The 27,013-nt window shown below is 43.3% G+C and overlaps 1 protein-coding gene and 3 non-coding genes across 4 annotated transcripts in view; 2 read left to right on the top strand and 2 right to left on the bottom strand.

The window, feature by feature from the left end:
* The window catches only part of LOC124798235 (collagen alpha-5(IV) chain-like), a 597,808-nt gene that overhangs the window by 25,757 nt on the left and 545,038 nt on the right, over positions 1–27,013 (top strand). The window lies entirely within an intron of this gene.
* Trnat-ugu lies at positions 6,095–6,169 on the bottom strand. Its single transcript has one exon. It is a non-coding gene; the product is annotated as a tRNA-Thr (tRNA).
* On the bottom strand, positions 6,977–7,051 carry Trnat-ugu. The gene has a single exon. It is a non-coding gene; the product is annotated as a tRNA-Thr (tRNA).
* Positions 7,217–7,291, top strand: Trnat-ugu. The gene has a single exon. It is a non-coding gene; the product is annotated as a tRNA-Thr (tRNA).

The raw sequence follows: 27,013 nt of genomic DNA, 5'->3' as shown, positions 1-27,013 counted from the left end.
GCATCACAGTGTAGCAAACCACTTTTGTTTTCTTCAAATCACGACCCAACGATCCTCCGTTGTGGACTTGAGTATTAGAAAGCAGATACATGATAGGTCATAATCAAAACTGTTTTCCTGGTGGGGGAAACATGGTATAGTATGAAGCATCCGTGTTTATAGGTAATAATCCGCTTAAGAACGAACATTGGCTGATTACAGATCATAATAACACATCCTAGTTACTGCTAACTATTCCATTCTCTTAGGTTATCCAGCGAAAGGAAGTAAAAATAGTACACATACACCAATCTATGTACTAATCAATGTCTTGGCTTACGGTGGGCTTAATTAGGTTAATATTAAACAATATTCGGACATTGCGGTGTCGTGTACAGACAATGCATTGGATGGCACAGAAGTTCTCCGCCTAATCAGTAATATGTGCAAATTACCAACTCATAAGGTCCATGATAATTCTGAGTGTTTTATTCCTCTAGTAATCGTTCTGTGCATTACATATCTTGTTGAGCGGTTAATGGGTTCAATGATTCCCTTTAGAGTGACCTCGGCAATAGCTGACAAGAACATTTGTAATAGCAACTATGAATTCTCTACGTTGAACTTTCTGAACTTGTGGTTCCCTACAATCGTCCCCACTTCGAAACCACTTATAAGCATCGATTCTGATAGAAACGAGCCTGTGATCTTGACGTCTGACGCACGTACAGTGGTACGTATCGTCATTCAGTTCTGCCTGAAGTGTGATGCTGCCGTAGACTATTACGGCCCGCAATAGAACACCAGGTGGCGACTGTAATGTGTGTAGAACAATAAAAAAAAGAACAACGTTAATGTAGAGACGATCCGACAACACAAATGTCTGAGTATTAGCGAGATAATATACACAAAATGAAAATAAGTGTTTGCGGCAACAGATACCATTAAGATACAACATTTCACGTATGCAAGTGCTTGCGTTTTTAATAGCGGAATGAAAAGCTGAAGAATAACATAGCATGTGTGTAAATGGCCGTAATTCTCTGAAATGGGGCGTTGCAGGTGATATTTTACGTCTGATGGACTGATAAAATCAGTGACGCTGCTTCGGAACTGTTAACAGGTAAATTAGGTATGCTGATTATCCTCCACCAGACGTGAAATTTGTGTAACGTCTTCGTCTAATGAGCAGGCAAAATATAGTTTCTTGTAGTCAGCATTCATCGGATGAGAAATACGCTCGCTGTTGGTGTACATTGCGTGAGACTGAAATTGTAATTTCCCACTAATGTGGCCAGTTGCCTATAAAAGGCACCTTCTGAAGATTACTTTTATTTTGAGCAGTCGTGCAGTAAATCGCAAGTGGTAACGGCTTCCGTGTTTTATGTGGCTATGTCGGCGTTGACGATGCGACGTAGAGGTCTGTTACTCCCTCACGGCATCCACCAGGCGCCGTTTGCTGCAGGAGGTGCAGCAATAAAACATGCTGATAAGCAGCGACAGAGGCGGCGGAATGTAAATAGGCTTCCTTCTTCCAGGAACGATGACCTCAGGAAATAGCTCACATTAGGCGCATCGCAGACTCGCGCTGCATCATCTCTCATTCATCTGCGGTACTTCGAAACACTATAGATAAAGCGCTTAGATAAAATAGTGTGGGCGCCCACGTAATATTGCGTAGATTCTCCTCTTGCCCCGGGAGAAAGTAATAATTCCAAAACAGACAGGAGATGACAGCAACGATGATACGTTTAAGAGCACCTGACGATGGCAATTTACCGAAATGAACTCATTGTGAATGAGATAAAATATAAACAACTTACATAGCAGTGTAGCTGGATATTATTCATAAATAACCATGTAATTAAAAGACATAGTTTGCACTGCGGGCCCCAAAGAACAAAAGCTATAACAATAAGTAAACACTTTTACAGTTACAGTATTTACTGACCATTGAACATTAATATCACTTATACAACCGGATCCTTGTATCTGGGAAAAATTCAAGTCCCCAAGGAAATAAAAGAAGTAGAAGGAAGTAGGAGTTAACGTCTATCACATGATGCTATCAGTGACATTTGAGCAAGTTCAGAGTTATACACGCGACACAGTCCGTGTAAGCGCAGATATGCAGAGGAAATGTTTCCGAGTCTGTCACCTGCAGTCGGTCACTGCTGACAGTCAAATTCATGACGAAGTACTATAGGGAGCGACGACGAATATGGTAGAGTCCAGTAGAACGGAGTCACGTCGTCAGTGATCTCTATAATACCTGGATGCACAACTATGATCTCAGATCACAGAATTTCGGCTTGCCTGTTCATAGTCCGTCATGTTGTAATCAGGCAAAACAATTTAAATCGGTCTGTACGTTACAAAGAATTATTTACTTATTTCTGGCTTTGAACTGTATGTCAACAAGTGATATAATAGGCTGATGTGGGAGCAGAACTGAAACGTATTCTATTTTGCATTCTCGTGACATATCGTGAAAGCCATGTTGTAATTAGGCAAGGAACATCTTTGGCCGACACACCCAGAGAGCGGGAGTTAGACATCCGGGTGGTATAGAGATCACTGGACGTCTTACACCGGGTCCAGCAGCGGTGGCGATGGACGAAGGTGTACCGATGTCAGAGACTGTGGACCTCATAAGTTTAGCATCTCCGCCACAAGCGGCAGTAACTTCGTTATGTGACCGCTGGCCATGCCTAGGGAACTACGAAAAGGGCCAGATAACCGCCGGCAGAGCAGGGTGCAGCGAGCATTCTTTGGGCAACCACCTCATCGTTACAGCTGCTAGACTGTCTAGGTGTTTCATTATTTGATTTTAATATTCAGAAACCGAAAGCGATCTTGAAGGTAGTGACATCGGAAATTCTGAACCAAATAAACACAGTCACGGATTAGGCCTTAGGTCTGGTCCCACAGGCCCACTGCTGTCTACAAGCGGTACGAGGAGCGATTTATGAACGTGGGACCTGTGATCAGGATCTCGCCAATCCCTCCAGCCGTTTTGAATCCTGGTGATTCCGCTGTTTCTTTATTCAAACAACTATGCGTTTGGTCTCACAAGGACTGATTGGACCCCGTACCGGACTTCCCAACATAAAAAGAATGTGAGGAGGACCCTGGAATCGAACCCGGGACCTTCCGATAACCATTTTTTTATTATTATTCTTGCTATTATTATTTGGACTTCCATCCACCCCTACAGCTCGTTCTTGCGGTCGTCAAATTGTGCCATCATTGGATAGCTTCTTTCGCCTGTATTCTTATTTCCTTAATTAATTAAATTCTTCTTCTTAAAAAATTAATTAAAAATCTCTGTTTCCTCCATTCACGGACGTAAATAGTGTTTTCTGTGGTGGAAAGTAACATAACTAAATTATAGTCGGTTGTTTAAGTCTTTTTATATAATAGACTTCACGAAGGCTTCTCATACCTTCCCCTATTTCTTCTTCGTTGGCAGCAAAGGTGCTGTGACTTGCGTTAAATTGAATCTTCTTCTTTTTTGAGAGAAATATTTGTAAAATGTAGTTGGAGGCCTACAACGTTAAAGCATTAAGTAAATGTAATTGAAATTAAAAGTACAACTTCTTTTCTGTCACCATTGTTGCAGTTTAGTTACCTTCGTAACTTTGTAGTTAAAACAATAATTTCCGCTCTAAAAAATTTCTGAAGTTCTCTTTATACTTTTTTTATTCTAAGCAAATGAAGTTGTGCTGTTAAATCTTGTAGGAAACGAGGCTGAATTATTTCGACTTTTGCTAAAAGGTAGAACATTTGACGAATTTGTCGCATTTCTTTTGGTCACAGGATATGGTCTGTCATCAGAAGTCAATATATCAGCAGATGTTATGTGTACTGTGACTCTATTTGTAATCGCAACTTTGTATATCGTGAAATCCCGTATCTCCTTCGAATTTTTACGCCCGCACCCATGTTCGTCTCTGTTTACCAGACCACATGTGGTGCACATGGGTCAAACTGCTAGGTGAATTTCATGGAGCTTAGAATTTATTGCAATTTTTCTGTTCACTGTACCCTCACGTTAAGATGGCAGATGTGGCCAGTGTATGCTTCCGCTTACCGGCTAGGGAGGTGATAAAGTCAGTGCACCTTCTTCCAAGTTCTGAACTAGAGAATTGGTATTTATAGGAAAGGAATGTTTTACTCTAAAATTTGTCTCGTTTGAATTTTGTGCATTTAACAGCTAACAAAATTGAAAAATGTTGACAGACTAGTTTATTTGCCTTTGTTTACCATTACATCGATACAGGTTTCTTAGAAACAAAGAAGTTGTAAGTGTACAAAACTGGCTCACATTGCAAGATAATGTTTTATTGTGTTGCCTTCACAGTAATGTTAGTATTGACAGATGTAAACAAATACACGATAGTACTTAGGTGTAACATCGAAAAATTAGAAATGTAGTTTCATAGACCTTATTACAAGGGCAAACATTTGCGGTGACGTATTGGTAACAGGGCAGCAGGAGCGAGAAAACAGCTGTGCCTTTTCAAGGCAATCATCCCGACAAACTTGTCGATTTGAGATTTGCGAAACCAGTGCCACAACTACGGCGCCACCTCGTTCGATTTCGCTCACAAAATGAACCGCGAAACACGATGTTTCTATTCATTTATTTGTAAAAATCGGCTCCTTCTGAAAGCGACCATGTACGCCCACTTTGTCGATACGAGCTATTGGTATCCGTTTAAGCTTCACTGCATATCTCATTGAACTGAGTCTTATTGTAAAGAGACCGTCCTGGATCAATCGCGATGCTGCGGCGTCGGCGCACGAGCGGACCTACCAACATCGTAAATAACGCCCCTCCTCACCTGTACAGCAAGGTGGAGGTATGTCTCCGAGCCGCGCTTCCCCTTCCCACGAGATAAAAAAGTTACACCTTCCTCGTGGCACACAACATGCGTCGTTCATCCTATCCTCGCCTGTGCTACGGAATGAACAAACAAATTTGTGGTGAGACGATAGGGGGAGGCAAGAATCTGTGAAACTTGGGACAATGTGTGAACTGTTAATCTTTAAACATGACTGTTGTTATACCTTACACTCAATTGTCCATAACGGAAACCACGTTACTTAGACGCTATTGCTTTTGCAGCCGGGTATATTGTATTTTACATATAAACTTTCAGGGACCCACATGAGTAAATCTCTTAAATGTCAGCATAGAAATGTATTCCAACCGGCGTCGCGATGCAGCTATGCTGGAGGCTTTGAGTGCCTTTCTGTCATTATTATTGTAGTTTGTCATTAATCATAATGTTACCGCAAACCCCGCAGCATAATTCAGATTGTGAATACACTGTTTACTAGTGTCTCAAACACACCTGACGTCGGTCGCCTCCAAGTTAAGCTACGGTTTTGCTACTGGTTCGTTATGTTGGCTGCAGAACACTAAGTTGTTTTTCGCCAGTTTGGAACGGATCGTCACACAGGAGGCCCTTTCTTCGTCTGCCCTGGAGTTGTTAGCACACATTTAGCATTTAGCACGGAGTCAAAGATTCCTTTTTGCTGTGTTTGTACTTGCCTCTTTAGAAGACCAATAATTACTGAGTGTACTAAGACATGCTACCCACGTTCTCAGCCTCGGTCGCTAACATGCCTTGGTGCATTTGCAATCGAGCTGCAAATAGCCGGTTCGAACCTCGGTGATGGAATTACTTTTCGCCACCAGTACAAGGCAGCAAGAAGAGGATAGGCGATGGAATGAAGTTTCTGGTTAAGTTTTTGCGTCATTGATCCAGGTGAAATGTCAAACCTCTTCGCTGTGACTCACAGAGTGAAGAGACGGCGGAACGATAAATTCGGCGGTCCCCTTGGTGCTAATCGACAGGATTTAGATGTTGTCGACGCTGATTCCACCTTCTGTCTTTTATTCTTTTGAACAGCAGTAGCTCGACACGGCATTCACCGCTTTGAAACATCAAAACTACACATTTGACACAATTCAATTTCAGTAAAAAATCTTGGACCAAGTAATGATCCACTCGAAAATTGAGTAGTTACGTAGAAATGATAATTAAGTTGACACCCTAGCTGCAAGCAGGCGTTGATGCACTGTTTGGGACATGTTGAAAATGTGTGCTCCGACCGGGACTCGAACCCGGGATCTCCTGCTTACATGGCAGACGCTCTATCCATCTGAGCCACCGCGGGCACAGAGGATAGTGCATCTGCAGGGACTTATCCCTTCCACGTTCCCCGTGAGATCCACATTCCCAACATGTCCACAACACTACATTCGTAGTGCGCCTAGTAGATGTTTGCCCATCATACTCATTACTCGTGGCAGATTAATCTACCAAGTCCCGTACGAGTTGGGGCATAGCGTGTGCGTTCGCACAAGAAGGTCGAAGGCCGGGAACCCATATTTTTAACTATATTTGACGGTAGTATCTGTTCCCGAAAGAACAGTTACCGTCGACGACCATGCAGCTTTGCTAGAAATGAAATGATAATTAAATAGACACCCTAGCTGCAAGCAGGCGTTGATGCACTCCATTGGGGACATGTTGAAAATGTGTGCCCCGACCGAGACTCGAACCCGGGATCTCCTGCTTACATGACAGACGCTCTATCCATCTGAGCCACCGCGGGCACAGAGGATAGTGCATCTGCAGGGACTTATCCCTTCCACGTTCCCCGTGAGATCCACATTCCCAACATGTCCACAACACTACATTCGTAGTGCGCCTAGTAGATGTTTGCCCATCATACTCATTACTCGTGGCAGATTAATCTACCAAGTCCCGTACGAGTTGGGGCATAGCGTGTGCGTTCGCACAAGAAGGTCGAAGGCCGGGAACCCATATTTTTAACTATATTTGACGGTAGTATCTGTTCCCGAAAGAACAGTTACCGTCGACGACCATGCAGCTTTGCTAGAAATGAAATGATAATTAAATAGACACCCTAGCTGCAAGCAGGCGTTGATGCACTCCATTGGGGACATGTTGAAAATGTGTGCCCCGACCGAGACTCGAACCCGGGATCTCCTGCTTACATGGCAGACGCTCTATCCATCTGAGCCACCGCGGGCACAGAGGATAGTGCGACTGCAGGGACTTATCTGCCACGAGTAATGAGTATGATGGGCAAACATCTATTAGGCGCACTACGAATGTAGTGTTGTGGACATGTTGGGAATGTGGATCTCACGGGGAGCGTGCAAGGGATAAGTCCTTGCAGACGCACTATCCTCTGTGCCCGCGGTGGCTCAGATGGATAGAGCGTCTGCCATGTAAGCAGGAGATCCCGGGTTCGAGTCCCGGTCGGGGCACACATTTTCAACATGTCCCCAATGAAGTGCATCAACGCCTGCTTGCAGCTAGGGTGTCTATTTAATTATCATTTCATTTCTAGCAAAGCTGCATGGTCGTCGACGGTAACTGTTCTTTCGGGAACAGATACTACCGTCAAATATAGTTAGTTACGTAGATATATTACTTCCTGCATTATTTCTTCAGTTACAATTCTGAAAACAATCTCGTTGTATAGAACACATGGGGAAAGGGAAAACAAACTTAAATAGCATGCGATTTCTTTTAACGCTCTTAGCTGAAAGCGTAATTTGTTTGCCAAGTATTAGCAGATTTTGGAACTTCTAACATTTGTTAAAACTATGTGCACTGACCTGGCTTGAATCCGGATATTATTTTATTAACGCCGTGCCAAGTCATGAAGCTCAGTTTGATTGGGCCTGCACATAGCTCTCGTCTCATCTACTACCGACTTCTCCTCATTTTAATGTAAGCTGCTACTCTCCTTTCTGTTTAATCACTTTCGACTTTACGCAGTTGGGTACTAAATAGTTTGATGTCTTGTGGACACATATTTACTAGAATTTGTTTCTTCAGTTATCGTATCCTTTGAGTGTCATTTTTCGCTATTAATTTTATGCAGACATTACGTGACAAAAACAGCTGCAGCACCCTGAAGACATGGTCGGAAATCAATGTAACTTCGTACACGTACACACCATCAGCGGCGATGTACATGATTAGAGTTGCAATTCTCTGAGACAGGTACAACGGCCACCAAAATGTATTAGCGTTGTTCACATCTAGTATTGTTAGCAGCCTGATAGAGTGTAGAAGGGCCGTGAACAACGTTAGATTTTGAGCGATCACTGTGAAGGTCACGGAGGTGCTGTGTACTGGTGAGAGACAGCGTTATCGGCACCTGAAAGAACCTGTAAGGGGTCTCATTGCGAGTCTCCATTCGGATGGCCGAATTGTGAAATATCCAGATTTACGGTGCATTGAGATGTGACAGTGGCCTGATGTTGGACAGCAAGCATACTCGCCATAAAGATATACTCAACGTCTAGATTTCAGTCGGCTTTGTCTGATCACTACAAGGGAGAACTGCTGCATTGTGCACCAAGCACATTGTAAACTCTTCGCATCCGTGCCTACCATGAGTGACCAAATAAAGATCTCACTGAATCAGTCTGTGTCATACCGCATACTGGTCGGAGACAAGCAACAGCCGGACTAGTGAATTATCGTCCCATGCTTAGGCTGCCGTTAACACGACACAAGGTTGCGTTATGAATGGTGCCGTGACCAGGAAGCATGGACTGCTGATGAATGGCGTCACATTGTGTTCAGCGATGAATCGGGGGTCTGCACTACCCCGGATGACCACCATCGGCGAGTGTGGCGGTGGTGTGGGGAGAGGGCCTCTTTGAATGCTTCCGGGAGGCACAGCGGTGGTACTCCTGTCGGGATGGTGTGGAAAACTATCTGGTATGGCTCCAGACCATGGTTAGTAGTGACTGAGGGAGCTCAGACGATAAAGTGGTACATCACGGACATCCCGCGTCCTCGTGTCTCATATCTCTTGCTATAGTATCGTTCTGCGGTTTTTTGTATAACAAGAAAATACTCCTGTACATATGGCACGAGTCTCTATGAAGCATATGCGTGATGTTGAGGGTTCCAGTGCCATTATCCGGGATGTGGTTGGTTCAAATGGCTCTGAGCACTATGGGACTTAACTTCTAAGGTCATCAGTCCCTAGAACTTAGAACTACTTAAACCTAACTAACCTAAGGACATCACACACGTCCATGCCCGAGGCAGGACTCGAACCTGCAACCGTAGCGGTCGCGCGGTTCCAGACTGTAGCGCCCAGAACCGCTTATCCGGGATATCAAAGACCAATTACAACAATTCTGGGCCATCTTGCCTCAGGCTAGGATACAACTGCCCTAATACACCCTTCCCAACGGAATCAGTGCTTGCATCCAGACCAAAGAGAGTGCAACGCGGTACTGATAGGTGGGCTCGTACCACCAAGTTGTTTGTGAAATTGGCTCGGTTCGTAGTCACTGAATAACTTCGCATACCCCTGCAAACCTTTAATTTCATTTCGTTTCCACCTCGCGTCTGGTTGTTTCACTTTTTTTCGTCAGCTTTTATTCAAGGCTTGGCGAATATGTTTGCGTGGAATATGAATGAGCTAAACAGAATGAGCTAAATAAGTATGCTCGACTGCGTGCATGAGCGAGCTACAAACACACACACACATACACACACACACACACACACACACACACACACACACACACACACACTTTTTTAGCGCATTCTGTTTAGATGATTCATATTCCGCACAAACATATTCGCCAATCCTCTGTCCCACATACGTATTTGTCCTGTAAAACTGAAATGTACGTCACTAGTACACAAAAATCATTTAGTGCTAACCGATATATATGTATGTCAGTCCCAGATAAACGGTTAATAGGAAGCATCTTGTGGTAGTTGCTGGGCGACGGGGAGGCGTGACGGCTCTCCAGATTGGGGCGGGGAAGCGAACAACCGCGGCCGCCGCAGCGACTTAACCGATGCCATATCGGTGCAGCTGGGCAGATGTGCCGCCCTCCTATTACGCTGCATCAAGCTCCTCAATTGATGGGACGACCCGCGGAGTAAGGACGCTGCCTCCCGCCGGGTTCCGTTAGCGCAGGCAGGTCGCCGCCGTCCGATCCAATCAGGAGCTCGTCCCCGTAATGACGGACTGCCAACTCGCCGCGGGCAGCACCTAGAGAGACCACCGCCGTCTGGGAAAGCACCTTCCCCAGAAATCCTATACTACTGGACCCGTCTCGCTTTCAAGCGTGGACGGCGTCCCGGCAGGGGACTGCCTCGATGTAGGTGAAGTTAAGTACAACCCGAGGTTGTTACGGCACTGTGGCCCCCAACTAAGCAAGGCCTTTGGCAGGCGGTCCACGGGATCCGGCGACTGTCGGTGTTGATTACTAAGGTGGAAGTGGGTGTCTTTTATTCCGATTGAGTAGTTACATTGCTTCCGAGGACAGCGTTTGCCACATCTCATGAAACCCGACGAACTGTGTGCAGTGAGTAACAGGAAGGTTCCAGAGTAAATCTTTCGCTCTGTAGTGGAGTATTGTCTGTAAATAAAGTGTCTGCACATTAGAACTGTGTGCACAACAGCAACCTTAATCAGGATATTTGTTTTTCACAGTATTCTTACACACTGAACTATATAGACACAACTGATTACTCGCTTTACAACTTCAATCTCGCTTCGTATTTCCGTTTTTCATGGAAGTTTTCCAAAATATTTTTCTAGACTTGCGCGAGACAAGTATGGGCACTGACCAAGAATATTCTTATCGCAAAAATGGCAGTCCGCCATATCGCGAACTTCAGCTAGACGCATTCAGGTGTTCAGAATTCTGTGAAATCTTGACATATTTCCCATCATAGAATATGTTAACGGGTATATTTGCTCATCAATATAACTCAAACTCTAACCCGGGAGCTCGGTCTTAGTCGCAAATTGTCTATCTTAACGGCTTCCAGAGGCAACAAAAATTTAATTCTCTGTGTTTGATATAATTATTGACCGCATTTAAAATTTTAAAATGTTGTCATAATATACTCATTAAGAGCTACAATCTTACGTCAAAGCTTAATACAGTAAGATACGTATTATAATTAGAAACTGCGCATATGCCTTGAGGCAGCGTAATTACGCCGCGCGAATTACCCGTATTGGAGATTGAGAGATTAATTCTTCAACATCAGACAAGGAATTTTAATTCATTACTTCGTTACTATTCACTTTATTCGCAACACATTTCACTGATAGTATTCGCCCCTGAATGTACACTATATATTCGCCACTGAATATACACTATATGATCAAAAGAATCCGGACACCTGGTTGAAAATGACTTACAAGTTCGTGGCGCCCTCCATCGGTAATACTGGAATTCAGTAAGGTGTTGGGCCAGCCTTAGCTTTGATGGCAGCTTCCACTCTCGCAGGCATACGTTCAATCAGGTGCTGTAGGGTTTCTTGGGAATGGCAGCCCATTCTTCACGGAGTGCTGCACTGAGGAGATGTACCAAGTCGGACGGTGAGGCCTGGCACGAAGTCGGCGTTCCAAAACATCCCAAAGGTGTTCTATAGGATTCAGGTCAGGACTCTGTGCAGGCCACTCCATTATAGGGATTTTATTGTCGTGTAACCACTCCGCCACAGGCCGTACATTATGAACAGGTGTTGGATCGTGTTGAAAGATGCTCTTCAACAGTGAGAAGCAAGGAGGTGCTTAAAACATCAATGTAGGCCTGTACTGTGATACTGCCACGCAAACCAACAAAGGGTGCAAGCCCCCTCCATGAAAAACACGAACACACCATAACACCACCGCCTCCGAATTTTACCGTTGGTACTACACACGCTGGCAGATGACATTCATCAAGCAAAAAAATGGTTCCAATGGCTCTGAGCACTATGGGACTTAACTTCTGAAGTCATCAGTCCCCTAGAACTTAGAATTACTTAAACCTAACCAACCTAAGGACAACACACACATCCATGCCCGAGGCAGGATTCGAACCTGCGACCGTAGCGTCGCGCGGTTCCAGATTGTAGCGTCTAGAACCGCTCGGCCACTCCGGCCGGCATTCACCAAGCATTCGCCATACCCACATCCTGCCATCGGATCGTCACACTGTGTACCGTAATTCGTCACTCCACACAATGTTTTTTCACTGTTCAATCGTCCAATGTTCACGCTCCTTACACCAAGCGAGGCGTAGTTTGGCATTTACCGGATTGATGTGTGGCTTATGAGCAGCCGCTTGACAATGAAATCCGAGTTTTCTCACCTCCCACCTAACTGTCATAGTAATTACAGTGGATCCTGATGCATTTTGAATGCCTGTATGAAGGTCTGGATAGATGTATGCCTATTACACTTTACGACCCTCTTCAACCGTCGTCGGTCTCTGCCAGACGACGAGGTCGGCCTGCAAGCTTTTGTGATGTACATGTCCTTTCCAGTTTCCACTTCACTATCACATCGGTAACAGTGGACCTAAGGATGTTTAGGAGTGTGGAAATCACGCATGCAGACGTCTGACACAAGTGACACCCAACCACCTGACCATGTTCGAAGCCCGTGAGTTACGCGGAGCCGGCCGGGGTGGCCGGGCGGTTCTAGGCGCTACAGTCTGGAACCGCGCAACCGCAACGGTCGCAGGTTCGAATCCTGCCTCGGGCATGGATGTGTGTGATGTCCTTAGGTTAGTTAGGTTTAAGTAGTTCTAAGTTCTAGGGGACTGATGACCTCAGAAATTAAGTCCCATAGTACTCAGAACAATTTGAAGTTACGCGGAACGCCCCAATTTGAAGTTACGCAGAACGCCCCATTCTGCTCTCTCACGATGTCTAATGACTACTGATATCGCTGATATGGAGTACCTGGCAGTAGGTGGCAGCCCAATGCACCTAATATGAAAAAACGTATGTTGTTTGGGTGTCAGGTTACTTTTGATAACATAGTGTACCTACAAAATTATATCACTGTATGGCACATAGATCAGGTGATACGACCTCGTAAATAGTGAGATGCGTGAAAAACATACTTTTGCTAAAACAGACCGCAAGTTACCTGGACAGTACTTATCCAGTGTTTGATAATGAGAGCGCTTAGCGACTTCCAACAAACTTATAATTTCAAACGTTTGCTGAACTTTTTCTCGCATACATGCTTAATGTCAAATATTTAACACATTAACTCATTTATAAAGTAATCAGATGTTTGAAACTATTTTATACATGGCAATTCAATGCTTTAAAGTGGTGGGTTTATTGATTCGGAAGAAACTGAAACATCGATTCAGTGAACACTAGTCAGCAAACGCACTTAGATACCACTTCCTTTACGCAATGTACAGAAAATTGTTTGCTGTTCAGCAGATTTCACTTTCAGTAGACTTCCAGAAGAACTAAAAAAAAAAAAGAATACCGCTTACAATCTTTTACACTTTATTAATTCTTTAGCTTCTTTAGTTAATATGTTTTCTAATCACCGTTCTGAAACTGTTCTGTCTCGTTCCATGACTAAATATCTTTGGCTCGCATGATCTCCAATGAATCTAATAAATAAATAAAAAATAAAATAAAGAAATTACATTGTGGAGAAAGGTTTAGACGCAGTCTTGAGGTTGTTCCCATGTAGAATCTTTCACTCTGCAGAGGAGTATACACTTTTGGGAAATTTTCTAACTATAAGAGCATTAACTCGCAGAAGGCAATATTCTGGGTTAGAGTCCCGGTCTGGTACACAGTGTTAATCTGTTGGGAAGCGTAATTAGAGCGTACATTCTGATGCAGTCTCAACGATTCATTTTGGAAAATTCTTACAGGCTGAGGCTAAGCCATTTTACCTTTCTCCAAAGAGCGCTAGTCCAACAAGGGATGTATGGTAGCTTATATGATGCTTGGAAAGCAGGAGAGTGATAGTGCGTAAAGAATGCCAAAAGGCGTGACGCGGTACCGAAGTCTGTAAAAGTCAAAGATTCCAGTTTTACTCACGATCCGCCACACCGTTTTAATGTATCAGTGTTTCAGTTAAGGTTTTATTTAATTCCAATCTATTTACAGCAGCACCGACAGAATCATGCCGTTCTGTTTTTGGCGTGCTAGAGAATGCCGCATTGTGACGCAGTAGGTAGTGAATTTTTACAGGCGCCGATCATCCAAATATGTTGAAGAATCACACAGGATTTCCTATAAACCTATGATGCGAAATTATCAAAAACTTTAAAGTACAGTATATGGTGCGGAGCAGAAAAAAAATGATATTTTGCTCAAAAATCATCCCATAACATTTCGTGAAGCACTTGGTATCAATTCTGAATGTCTGTAAATAACATGTCATATTAATGTAGAATTTTTGCCTAACGAGCGGACTATCTTCGAATCCGATTAAATCAAAACAATGATCTATTAAAAGAATATGTAGCTCTTTAAAACGTGAAGCAGCGTTTGACATTTGCTTCTAATTCCGTGACATATACATTTCTTTGTTGCCTATCAAGGATTTTCTGGGATCAGCAGTGTGTATCACAAATGCTTAAAAGTCTCCGCTAGTTGACAGGCGAAGAATATGCAGTGGAAACGGGCATCAGTAGTTACAAGAACCTTGTTTTAGGGGAGGAATACCAATATTATTATACCCACTGAATTTCATTCTCGTACGAACCGTGAAAGTAAGTTTACACTTCCAATAGACAATTAGAAACATTCACATAAGGCACAATGCAAAAGCCCCTCTTCAACGTAATGTGCACTCTGATTTTCCCCGTACAGATGCAGTGCAGCTAATGGAACGGCAGGGACGAGTTGAAATTTTGGCGAGCCCATTATAAAGGTCAGAGGCAAGTCGAAAAAAGTATGAAGAAAGAAAAAAAAGAAAAGCATATATTGTTGCAAAATTGTATTGGATACAATAAGCAGTAATTAACGGTGTATCATTATTTTCATTGTATTTACGTAATTGCATGGAAACTTTCTCTCATTGGACCTAATCGTATACTCTTTTTCCGCTTTAAGTCTGTAATATGGACACTTTGCTTCCTAGGTTGAGTAAATAGTATTAGAGGATATCGAACGATCATATAATTTCAATCGGAAATAACGTCCGTAGAACAACAGATGAAAATACCGCAGTTCATATAAATTTAGTTTAGGGAGTCTATGTTCTTGTGATGAGTATATGTGTCAGGAGAGCTCGTTTTTCTGGTATGAGCTATCTATACATCAGTGCATAAGTCTTACAGCGGCTAAACGTTGGTGAGGGTGGAGCAGCAATTAGGCAAGCGTCAAATCAGTTCCCGTCACGTCACAGCCCCGGAAAGCTCTACCAGACAAGCTACAAAAAGCCAGGATAATAAATTTTCATTACCGCGATCAATAAAGTTGATTAACTCCAGTTTCGTTATGCTGTCAGCGCACGAAAGGGGTTAACATTAGTCTTAATAAGCGAGAAGAGAAGTCGGCTGCGGTTGCACTTCTTGTTTTTTATCGCGCCTAGCACCATATTTTGAGGGATACTATACTGACGTCCTTGAAACATCAGCTTGATACAAATCATTCCACTACGCCTCCTCCATTGCCTCCCTAAATGCTCCCACGCCTAATCGGGAGCTTTCCTGTCTGTCCGCACGCACGTGCGTGACTTTACCGTCATTTGACATCCACTAATTCGACAGATCAGACACGTTCCTTTTTAGTGTTGCTGGTCCGGAACCAGGCACATTTACGCTTATTAGCACACATCTGGCGAGGGTCCACAGTGAATGGCACTATCAACATCGTTGGCAGCTGACGATGTTTCTATATTTGCAGCAGAAAAGGGACAATTGTTAGCGTGTTTAGGAATATGATTTCGGAAGCGTCCATTTACGGCGCGAATACTACATTGCCTGATGAAAAGTTTCCAGAAACACCTTTTTATGCGGAACTGACCACTAGATGTCATGATAGGTGGACCAGCCTGTGTATAAGGAGGCAGGAAGTGTTGTGTTATCGGTGAGAAGCAGTGACAGAAGATGGGTTGTTCAGGAGGACTCAGTTACTTCGAACGTGGACTAGTCACTGGATACCAACTGAGTAACAAATCTAGCAGGGACATATCAACTGTTCTAAAGCTGCTCATATCGACGGTTGGTGATGTGATTGTGAAGTGGAAACGCGAAGGAACAACCACAGCCAACAAAAGACCAAGGAGACCCCCTGCACTGACGGAGCACGCGGAGAGTAATTGTAAAAAAGTACTACCAACAGTCCAGCTAATACAATGGCTATGCGCAGGGAGTTAAAAAAGATGGGGTACAGTGGTCGAGCAGCTCCTCATAAGCCACACTTTTCTGTAGCCGATGCTAATCGACGCTTGAGGTAATGCAAAGAGCGTAACTGATGGACAGTGAACGGCTGAAAACAAGTGATTTGGAGTCATGAATCGCGCTATACCCTGTGGCCGTCCGATGATGGGGTATGGCGAATATCTGGAGAACTTTACCTGCCATCATGTGTAGTGCCAGCACCGAAGCTCGGAGGTGGTGTTACGGTATGGCGGTGTTTTTCGTACTTACAATGTGATCTCCCCATTGCGCTTAAGAAAAGGCCGAATGCCGATGGATATGAACACATTTTAGAGCATTGTGTACTGCGTGCAGTAGAGGAACAGTTCAGAGACGATGACCGTATCAGCATGACAATGTATTCTGTCATAAAGCAGCATCTGTGAGGCGTTTTGTGCTATTGTCAACAATAATATTACTGAAATAAACAATAGTTCAAATGGCTCTAAGCACTATGGGGCTTAACATCTGAGGTCATCAGTCCCCTAGACTTAGAACTATTTAAACATAACTAACCTATGGACATCACACACATCCATGCCCGAGGCAGGATTCAAACCTGCGACCGTAGCAGCAGCGCGGTTCCGGACTGAAGCGCCTAGAACCGCTCGGTCACAACGGCCGACTGAACAGTAGTACTGCATGAAAACTGGATTGGTCGTTAATCACAAAGTCATGTTTCAAAAACAGAATGACTTTTTTGCTCGTAATATGACGTGTTTCGGTCTTAGCCATCTTCAGATATCTAGGAGCAACATGCTGCAAGCAGATATAAAGGTGACAAGAAGTTCACGTAAAAATCATAAGCAGACTCATTTTCATTTTACGAACAATAAAGTTATTCTATTTCTGAAGGACGGTTTTTTGATTAGCGACCAATCCAGGCTTTATGCTCTACTACTGCTCAGTTTCAACATGGTCGCCTGCCTTCTCCAAATTCTCATTCACATCTCAGCCTACTTGGTACGAATGAGAATTTAGACTGAGGAGGGAGGCGCGCTAGGAAAGTCTCGTGCAGTGGTGCAAAGCCACTGTGCCAGGGTGGCGTATTGGTTACCGCATCTGTCTAGTGAACAAGAGACCTGCGTTCGAACCCCGGCCTTGGTACAAATTTTCATTCGTCGCTTCAGTCTGCATACATTCATCATAGATATTTGGGACTTGGAAATATCTACGGAACCACATTGTATCAGTTGATTGAAGCACCTGCGCCTGGTGTCCAGGCAGGATCCCCCGTTTTGTTCGATGCTGAGGTGCTATTCCAATATTGGTGCAGAATTCCAATATTGGTGCAGAATGTCTGCAATTCTGTTTGAGTTTAGGGGGAATACCGAGTGGGCTGGGGCGTGAATGGAAATTTGGATTGAGGAGGTAGGCGTGCTAGGATAGTATCTGCAGGTGTGCAGATCCACTGTGACAGGGTGGTGTAGTTGTTAGCGCATCTGCGTAGTGAGCGGGAGACCCGGTTTCGAATCCTGACCTTGGTATAAATTTTCATTTGCTGCTTCAGCCTGCATTCATACGTCAACGTTTTTTTCTATTTTTTTAAAATTGGTTCTCAGCTACGAAAGCTGTTTGTTCAATTTGTAATCTGTATTGATACACTACTGCCAATGGTAAGGCTCATTATTCATAGGGGGGCACAGTAGATATTTACTGCTTTCTAAGAATTTTAGTTCTGTTTCAGTATCAACACATAATAAGCCACATTTGATACCCCTATCAAAGCACGAGGCGGGACTGGTATCCACAACCTCATGGAGTCAGGCAAACCCTGTTGTTCGAAGATAGGACAATATATTTAATTTAAAATTAAATTGCAAATGTGACTGAAATAATGAGTTATACTTCTTTTATTTTTTTCATTCTGTGTGACCCCGCACCTGATGCCTCCTTTACGACAGAAGCGAACGTGCTCTGGCAGCAAAAGCGTCGGGTGCCTGCCGCCCTTTCTGGAGAAGACGTGTCACGGCGTAGACCGCTATTTCTGCGCACTGTGTACATACTGCAAGCACCGAGCTGCACTGCGCGTTTCCGTCTATTTCTGCAGGCGCGTAACAGTCCTCTCATCCACTGGTAGGGGAATATTTTTGTCCTCGAGCCCATTTCATCAACGCTGTTCCAACGAAACCCGTCGCAGCGAGTCTCTCTTAACCAGCCTACAATACATGGGTACATGTTTTCGACATGAAACACCCTAATGTCTGTGATACAGCATATATCAGATACATAAAGACGATTCATACAACAACGGATATACAGAGTTTTTAAGCTTTGTTTCTTCACTATCTATAGTACAACATGTATTCGATAGAAAACATTCGTACATCAATGGATACAGAAAATTTTGAGGTTTTGTTTGTTCAGCCACACACTTCTACACGAATCCCACGAATGTCACGGGATGTGTCTAATCGATACACGATTTCTCTCCAGGTATTCTTTAGCATATGCTGCTTCACTGTCTCAAATTTAGCTTTAGTTCCCTCACGAAGCTGTTCTACTTTCTCTGTCATTTTCATATGGCACATTCTGTCCTTCACATACACACACAGGAAGATATTCAGGAGAGTAAAGTCAGGCGACCAGCGTGGCCGTGGGACTGGACCACGTCTTCTAATCCATATTTTTAGGAATTGGTCACTCAAGACGTTATGAAGTTAAACATGCCAGTGCTCGAAGAGAAAGTGTGGGTCTCCATGTCGTTTTCGAGGGAATACAGAATTAACTCAAGGATCAAGATACGAGTGACCACTGATAGTTACCTGTGCAAATAAAAAAGGTCCAGTAATTTCGCTCTCCATTAAATCATACCAAACGCTGACCTTAGGTCTGTCTCGTTGATACTCCGTGGCCTCAAGAGGATACTCACAACCCCAATTCACGCATTATGTTTGTTGACCTTTCCACTGATGTAAAATGTCGTCTGTGAGTTGTCTATGTGGTCTATGAATTGTCTAAGTCGAAGCGCTGAAGAAGTCTTCGACAAACTTTGCTCATCCGGGTTTGTCGTCGGATTGGGGGAGGTTGAACTACAATAACGAACCGCATACCACAACACGGTTTGTGCATTTTCAACATTCGTTGCCATTTTCAGTTGTTTGTAAATCTTTCAGTTTCTTCGGTTTTCAGCTCCAGAAATAAAAAAAGAAAACAAACGAAAATGAACGTGATGTAACACTATAAATAATACTATTACACAGTTACTCTACCATCTAACACCTAATAAAATTATCTGGTTTGTTTATTATGTTCTTCATGTTTCAAATTAGTACGCTTCGTCTCACCCTGTATTACTCGCAATAGTTCGCAAGTTGACTTACAGTATTCAGATGAAAGCAATTACCTGCCGAAGTAGATATGACTCAAGCACGAGCATATTATTTCTCCCTAGACTTTAAGAAATTAACCTTTAAGAAATAATCCATTTCCTTCGTAGTATTACAAGTGAAATTCTCATCCAAACTTACTAAACGAAGCTATACTGTTGAAATGCGCTGACACGTTGGGTGTCACCACCTAGTTCATAGCTCCTTTCAGAATTTAACTTTGTATCGGAAACTCCAATTTGAGAGGACCAAGGTTGAAAATCGCGTCTGGGCATCCTGATGTAAGTATTTCCTAAATCACGAGAATGCAAGGATGGTCCCTTTTACATAGCAGGGAATAATGTTTCCATCCTTCTCCACGAGAGCTAGTGTTCCGTCTCTAATGACCTCTACCTTGATTGGACATTAAAAACTAACCTCTGTCCTTTCTTCTTCTGTCGAGAGCAACATCATTACTGCTAAAGAAAACAATTTGTCGCAATGTCACCATAATGGATTCGTTAGCCCATTTATCCACTCGAACAACCTTCGCAGATTCTAAATTAATGCACCTATGGTTTTTGATAAGAGCCTTCGTGGTTTCAGAAGATGCCTGTGCAAAAACTACAAGATATCCAGAAAAAATAACACAAGTCAGTGGTCAGAGCATCTCTCCAAGTTTCGATTCGTAACATGCGCCATGACGTAGCTGCATTAGGGGGTAGGCGTGTCACAATTTGTTGAAAAATCGTCTGCTCTGGGATGTCACATCAAATTAGTTCGTGCCAGCAGATAGGCAACCCACTGAACGGATTTCTAAGCGCGCTGTTTCCACAGCTTCCCAATCAATTCGTTCAACAAACTGCACTCACATATTATTCGGCATCAGCTAACGACGTACAATCTTGAACTGCACAACTCTTTTGATGCAGAAACGAGAACTGCTAGCATTAGTTGTTTCTACAGAATCCGAACGATTCCTATACTTCCATTGCCGAAAGATCTATTTCCTAGAGAAAGAGCTCTAATTATCAATTAGTTCTGATTTGATACACACACTAACCAATTTTTTACTGGCTGAAGACTTTCCAGCCAATGCTAAGTGACATACATGAAGTGAAATGTTTCTCATTTCTAGTACTAATACAATGTATAAGAACTATCATTGAGAAAAACGTGGTTTTGTACACAAGAATGTATTGTAGGGCTCCTTTTATAATTATGCCTGATACTGATTCTGGTCTTCTCCACTAGAGCTAAAAGCTAGGATTTTAGGTGACTTACGATACCGAGAGATGAAAAACCACGTCAGCGTATATCTCCTTAATTTGCGCCGGACAGTTTTCAGCCGCTACAATACATAGAAATATAACCGCGTCGTAGACGTTTTCTTTTCATCTCTTCACGAAGTGCGTTGTAAGGCACTTTCATACAGCGTAATCGCGAATATATACCAGCGAACTGTGTGCAGTCTGGTACGACACGAGGATCAAAGTAAGTATACAGGCAGCAGATGGAAAGTTTCGCGAAAAAAAGGGACGTTGGAGACTGACGTTCGAGAAACTTATTTAAGGAAGAAGAAATTTCATCGGCTGAAACTTACCGGTTTTTGCCCAAAGCGGTGTAGAGAAAGCAACGAAAGCTTCATTAGCAGTAGGCAAGACTGGGGCAGGGTGTCATAACATACGACTTTTAATTTTTGAAGAGGTAGTGTTTACTGTTAGCTTTTCTATCACCTTTGCATTCTTGTTATTTTCAACAGATTTCTTAAATAAACAATTCATTGATTATTTTACTTGCATTTTTCAGCTAGTTGCTCAATCTTTCTTTTAACTGGTGAATCTGTTAAAACACCTGTATTTAGTCTTTGGGAGTTATATCTGTCTGTATCGCCAGCCTTTGGCAAAGGACTTACAACAAGAAGCGACCTGCGCAAATTTCTTGAGCTAAGGACATTTAACAGAATTTTCCACGCGAAGATCATTTGAGAAGTTTCTATTTCTTTTGGCTTTAACCCTAGCAATAGCAAGGGAGGGGTCTGGGAGGGGGGGGGGGATATCATGCCCAATGCCCACCTTTCAAAAATATTATAATCTAGTCATTTACTGTATATTTCAAAATTTTGAGAAAAATATTCATTGTATTTTATGAAGTCTTCTTTCTACCATATTCTATATTTTTTTTAAATTTTTCAGTTAAGCCTAACCTACAAATTTAAGTATTAGTGATAGATGTCACTTCTCCCAATGAATGTCATTTTCAATAATTTCACGATCAGGACCATGCTTACACATCAATATCTATCGGCCGCTTGGAGAGCGTAGTGCATTAATTCCTTCCCCTCGGCATCAGAAAAAAAAATGCTTTTGTGTCTGGCAAATAACCAACGACAGTGGAAGGCTGAACAGTCTCTTCATCGTCAGTTTCATTTTGGAGAATTTTATCACAGTAACTTATTTTTCTACCGACCTCACTGCTGCAAGCGTTATGTCTGGAGCAGCGTCTTCTTGAGAATGGAAATCATGTTCCAAGTAGACTGTATTCATTTTATTGTCTGTACAGTCGCTCAATTTCAAGTATGGGTCAATCAAGCATTTATGTTAGCTTCCAGCTTGAAAATTACCCGAGGTTGAACTCGGTCGATCGCACAAATAATAAAAAGAATACCGTTTACTAGGACCATGTTTTCATTCACAAAACACGTTGAGGCTATGGACTCCACAAAAATAAAATTTTAAAACGTCTCCTTGGTTTGTCTATTTTATGATTTTTTACAATCTTTACATGAAACAAGCGAAAAAACTACTAGAAAACCGTCTGGGGTGGACTGTCACATGCGATAACATACCCGAAATTTTTGTGATAGCCAACAAAACAGATTTTGAGTCAAACCTCAATGCTGATACAGAACAGTATCGTGCAAATGTCATGAAATAATAGAAAATAGATGGGATATAGATTTTATTGAGTAATGATTGAAACACTTACAGCTGCAAAAACACAATAAAGGCCGGAAAAGTTTCGCCAGGAACTAGAAACTGCATACACCCTACTCAGAATATTGTGATCGTGATGTAGTTTGAGAGTTTAGATCGCTACAGTCAAGTCGGCGTAAGTTGATAAATGACAGGTGGCAACGCTATTGCAAGCTGTCAACTACGATGTGCCAACGGCTGCAGGCGAAAGCTTTAACAGTCTGTAGTGCTCCGGCACCACTGAGGCGTTGCTGCAGAGACGTTAACAAAACCGCGTAGCGTGATTGGTTGCAGTAGGCCCGCGAAGCTATTGCGCTACTGCGCCGAGCCCACTGCAGCTGTCATGGATCTTCTTACAACGACTCGACAATAGGAAGCAACAGCGATTGAAAACAGACTTGTAACAAACAACCCACTTGGTCCGGTCCCCCCTGCAAACACGTGAAGACTGCTTTCTGCCAAACATGTGGGTCTCTCGAGCTTTCTGTGATGATATCAGCGCAAAGCCAGTGGTAGTGTATCTTGCGACTGTTTGCTACCTTTCAGTTTACCAGTGATGACACAATTATGTTGAAAGTTGTTGGCATTTCTGAATTTGGGAAAACAGTAGACACCAGCAGAGTACACGTCCCTTATTTAAGATGTAAGTATCGATAAACTCGGATCACATATTAGCTTGCGGGGTAAACTTGACTGGACGCGTAATGCGGCGAGCTGAAGACTACGGGTGCCGGAAGCGCTGGTCCTTCCTCCTTCCTGCGCGCGGTTGATACTCCGTATCACTCCCACAACGAGGCCGCAGCTGCCTACTCACGCGCTTGCCGGCGTCTTCCGGCCCCAGTTTCGCCGACGGCAGAAATCTCCTACCCTTCCACTGTCCGCCAACTTACCATGTCCCCACTGGGTACAACGATAGTGTTTGAAAAAAGTCACTTGTCGCTAAATTAGGATGGGCAACGGGAATAATACTATACTTGTTTCACTGCCGAGAGAGTATATGAGGAATTGTGCAAAATGTGAGATACAAACAATCGATGAATGAAGCAAAAAGTCTTTTGGAAACCTATTTCGAAAATATGTGAAGTTCCGATTTTCACAGCGGATATTATCCGTTCCTCTGTTTACCATCACACCATTCCTTGAAGAGGGGGTGACGATAAAATAAGACTAGTAACAGTTCGCACGGAGCCAAATAAGGTGTTATGGTGACCTGGTGAAATTGTAACAATTATCTTCCCGGACGACCTATGACCTATTTCCAGTTTGACAATCGCTTTCCGTATGGGTTCATCCAATGCCTCAACACGATTCGACGGAGTCGATACCCGAATTGTCTTCTCTCACTGTTACAGTACCAACTGCCGTCCTGCTCTAAAACATGCAATTTTCTGCTACAGACAATTAACACAGCCGAACAGTAGCACGCTTTTTGCATTTGGTAAATGTTTAGTGTAAAAATATAGGCTACTGTCTTTCGTGAAAGTATTTTTCCGAGTTTTCCTTGTTTTATGGCAGCCAGCATGCAGTTAAATAAAAGGAAGCTGAGATAGTCACTGACAGTGTACTTGAATACTTTCAATTTTGTTGTTTTAGAGCCAGCACTGTTGTAAAGTTTACTTATAGTCAGGCAACAGATCAAGCAGGAACAATATGCTAACAAGAGAACCGGCCTACGCGAACGTCAGAAAATTGCCAACAAATGTTCTACTGACTTAAAGCACCCACGACACCCACGATATGGAATTTAACGTAGTTCTCTGCCTTTACTCGAATCTTGCAGGTGTTGATTTATTATTGAAAGAAAAAAAAACAAGGTTTTGCTTTGCGTAAACATGTGTTACCCATATATACTAAATCGATAAATGTTGAAGAATATGTAGTGAAAGCTCAGTAGTAAGTACCACGTTGACAGCAGAATACTGCTTTTTTTATAAACTTCTGTCCTGCTGGACCTGATGGTTGTCCCTTACGAGAGCGAGGTGTGGCAGGCGCCGCCCACGGGAAGCCGTGTGGGCCCAACTTGTTTGTCAGCCGGCTGCTGACGTCACGCACCGTCACTTTCGTATTAACTGTGCCACTCCCCCGTGCTCTCCCCACAATGTATACAGTGCTTGTACCAAAATACTCATGCTCAAGAGCGCGGAGGACGATGTCTTGTTGCTATATCCCACTTGCTGTCGCCATATCCTCCACTCGCACCAAACTAAGCACAGGAATCAGGCAGTACACACTGCGTTTTTTGATATTTATCGATTCACATCACTCCATTCTTGAAAAAAATAAAAGGGGTGAAAATATTTCAACCCAGAACTAACTCCGTCCGAACAGGTCTCGAAAGGTCCAACGGTACCGACTAACGGCCGTGTAATCCTCACCCTCTACGCGTCGCTAGATGCCGATATGGATGGGCATGTGATCAGCACACCGCTCTCCCAGCTGTTGTCAGCAGTCGTGACCAGAACCGCTACTTCTCAGTCAAGTAGCTTCTCAATTGGTCTCATAAGAGCCGAGAGCACCTCATTTACCAACAGCTCTCGGCAGACCAGGACGCTCACCAATCCAAGTGCTAGCCAAGCCCGACAGCTTATAACGTCGCTGATCTGACGTGAACCGGTCGGTGTTACCACTGTGTCAAGGCCGTTGGTTTCTGAAGCCAGAGCTATCAGCGTTTTCTGCACAGCATATCACCAAATCTGACAAATAGCAGTGGCATGAGGCTTAAACATCTGTACTGTGAAGTCTCCAGTACTGGGAAATTGCCGTTATAGGGGATGTGATCATGAATAAATATTGCAACTGAAGTAGCATAAATCTGTGTTGTACGGGGACAACTGTAAGTGCCATATTTCACTCAGTCGCCTAATTCCTCTAAATATGTATCCTGAGCTATGAGTTCTTAGAGAGTCTTGATGGTTCGACTTCTGATACTACCTCGCAGTATTTTGAGTTGAAGCTTCCTGATCAGGATACATTGAGTGATATGAACTTATTTGCAGCTTGAAATGACGTTGAAATAAGATTGATACACAAGGTGCCAAGTTGCACCAAATAGCAAGAGTTTTGACGCAGAACCCGTAATATTTGACATTTCCTTCCATAATCACATCTAAACAATCAGCAGAAGTCATCCAATATGGCTCTCGCCCCGTATTAAATATCAGTTCATGCGGCTTGTCCTGAAAATGCTTCTGCTTAAGAGATCGCTTAAGGACAGTTGAAGACGTAAACTGTGCCCATGTCGAATAAACAATACTGACCTTCGAATAAACAGACTAAGTATTTCGGCTAGTGTGATGTCCTCCCTGATTTGTTTCGATCCTTTACATCACTGCCTGCGCGCTACACTTGCCATAATATCTGTTACGGTTCAAAGACTAGTCCTCGATTTATTAGCAAATGAGTCGACGCATTGGTTGAGACACTGGACGTATCTCTCAGTCTCTTTCTACCACACTCATATAGATTTTCAGCGGTTTCCATTCATTATTTGAGATGAATAGCGAAGTGATTCCTTTGATCATGCCATGGTCAGTTTACTTCCCCATCATTATTCGTCTGAGATAGTGTTCAGTCTCTAATGGCTCCGAAGTCGTTGTAGCGCTAAACCTCAATCCTTAACGAAGGCTTTACCACCCGACACCACCTTTGGTAAATGATAGATTCTCATATATTCTGTGTAGTACCTATTCGTTTCGTACTTCATCACTCCACATAATTCTAAACATGTCTATGCAAAACCACGCTTCAAACGTTTCCATTTTATTTTTGTTTCGTATTTCTCTGCCCAAAGTCCACTACCATACAGTATTTCACTGGAAACATACGCGTCCCGTTATTCCATCTCTGTTTTAGGTCCCTTTTCGCCATCAAAGAACCTCCTCTGTTTAAGACACTTTTCGTTACCTGTGTTAATCACCAACTTATGATAGCCCTATTTCGGTCATTTTCTGTGATCTTTTACTGTCGTTGCTGTTCTTCAGCAACTTCAGCTACTTGCAACTGTCATCCCTACTACCACTCAACTTTTGTTCACCAGTAACTTGAATTGTACGACATGTAGGATATTCATTCTATTGAAAAGAATCGAAACAATCCTACAAGGATTCGATTCCCAATTCTCCATATTCAGAATTCAGTACTCACTACTGAGCCAACTCGTTCGGTATTCGTCTGAGGCTAAATAACATGACCTTTTGGCAGTAGCTCGTTAATATGGTATATACCGTGAACTGGCTAAACTGTGTGGCCAAGGAGTTATGCTGCATTGTTTATCATAGATAGCCTACTAGAAAACCGGAATATCAACGGGTTTCTCGGTATCTATTCTGTGAAGGAGAAGTTTGTCTACGCTCAGTCAGAGAATCGGCGCTGTGGCTGTCACCTGTTGGGACGCACGTGTGTTGAGTGGGCCGGTACTGGTGTAGTGGTGCTTGTTTTGCCGTGGGCCGTGGGGCGCGGGTTGCGTGAGCGCCTGGCCGTGGGTGGTAGCAGCCTTCCTGCGGCCTTCGCTGCTGCCGCGGCTCGCA

Source organism: Schistocerca piceifrons, chromosome 5, assembly GCF_021461385.2.
Source record: "Schistocerca piceifrons isolate TAMUIC-IGC-003096 chromosome 5, iqSchPice1.1, whole genome shotgun sequence".
Taxonomy (NCBI): domain Eukaryota; kingdom Metazoa; phylum Arthropoda; class Insecta; order Orthoptera; family Acrididae; genus Schistocerca; species Schistocerca piceifrons.
Note: the sequence above shows the minus strand (reverse complement) of the source record. Positions and strands in the feature narration are given on the sequence as shown.